Raw genomic sequence first — 1,642 nt, forward strand, 5'->3', positions numbered from 1 at the left:
AAAATGATTTCTCGAATTTTAGTAGAGAAAGCAGATCGAAAACCCCTATTTAATTAGTTCTTTCAAGTCACTCACTAAAGAGGGAAAGAAAGATCAGGGGAAGAAGCAGGGTAGAGGAATTGGTCAAATCATCAGGCTCATGACCTGAAGACTGTAGGTTCGAATCTTGTCCCCGCCTTATCACACGTTAGACAGATACCCAGGATCCGAGTCCTGATCACCTGTTTTGGAATCCCTGTTGTTATGGAAAGTGTTGTTGTGTCAAATCGAGATTATGTGGGCATCTTATTAAGCAATTCGTTCGTCCTTAATAGCTCAGTTCGGTAGAGCGATCGGCTGTTAACTGATTGGTCGTAGGTTCGAATCCTACTTGGGGAGATTTGATTCATTCTTTAATGTAAGAATAAAGAATGGAATTAAAGGGCTTGCTTTGACCCTTAGGAGTAGAGTAGGTAACCCGTTTGCTATCCTTATTTCTATTTCTATTGCATTTTCTATGTCATCGTATCACATTGTGTTCTACGATTCCACTTTGACAAAAGGAAAGAGCATACCTAAGATCAATAGCTTTACGTCCTCTATCCCGATCATGATTTTCCTACCCTCGGGGGGAAAGTAAAGGCCCTTTCTTACTGAAAAGCCGTTCCAATCAAGGCAAGAGCCAGAAGTTGACGGACTTGTAGATCGGGTAGCAATAGGCTATGACATAGCTCAATTTACCTAGAACATAGGGCGTAAGATCAAGAGGTTCTTCCACCGAAAGATGGGGATCCTGTCTCTCCACAAGGGTTTCCTTTCTATCGAACTGGCCTTGGCGAGTTGCTTTAATTCCATTGGAGGGTTGTAGCTAGACCAATTCTCTACATTGTTATTATTGTCCTCCCGACCGATCGATCACATCCTAAACTCTTTATGTCAAGCTAAGAGTAACCATAGTCTCAGCAAATAGATAGTCTCCTTCCTTTGTTACCGGTCTTCTTATAATGCCGGGCCACGCCCAGAAGTTTCCCTAAGTGACATGGCTAATAGGAATATTACAGATTTACTCAGCGTCCATTTTTTATTCACGTCCATATCTGTTACGGTTTGTTTCCTAGAGCAGCACTTACGAGCAATTGGAAAATAAACCACTTTCAACACCCGGGCGCTAAGAGACATAGGATCTTGTAGAATCTGCCAGGCTTTCCTAGCCAAGATAGCCAGATTCTCAATTTCAGTGTCTCTAAATCCCATGCCTCCCTTATACTTCGGCATCGTCATCAAGTCTGACAAGACCCATGCCATCTTCCTTCCTTTCTACTAAATAGAATTTGACCATATTTCAGTACCACTTGATAACCCCGGATCTGTCTAACCAATAGGAGATAGGCAGAAGAACAGCGCTAAGGATAGTTACTGAAAGGGAAGGCTTATATGAATGTGCTTTCTAACAGTCTTAGTCGATTGAAAGAAAGGATTGATGTCCAAGAACGATAATAAGAATATAGATAGAGCCTCTATAACTCGAGCAAATGCCATGAGTGAGTCTCTAGGACTTTCAGCGTTCATCCTATTTATGATAAAGCGTGTACTGATGTAGTCGGCGAGCATCCCATGCTAGAGCAGAAGAGGTTCTTTCTAAATCGGAGTATCGGGACTCATT

At 42.1% G+C, this 1,642-nt stretch overlaps 1 non-coding gene across 1 annotated transcript; it reads left to right on the forward strand.

Moving 5' to 3' along the window:
• Positions 1-304: 304 nt before the first annotated feature.
• Positions 305-378, forward strand: TRNAN-GUU. Its single transcript has one exon. It is a non-coding gene; the product is annotated as a tRNA-Asn (tRNA).
• The last annotated feature ends 1,264 nt before the right edge of the window (positions 379-1,642 follow it).

The sequence above is a fragment of the Triticum dicoccoides genome, chromosome 4A (genome assembly GCF_002162155.2).
Source record: "Triticum dicoccoides isolate Atlit2015 ecotype Zavitan chromosome 4A, WEW_v2.0, whole genome shotgun sequence".
Taxonomy (NCBI): domain Eukaryota; kingdom Viridiplantae; phylum Streptophyta; class Magnoliopsida; order Poales; family Poaceae; genus Triticum; species Triticum dicoccoides.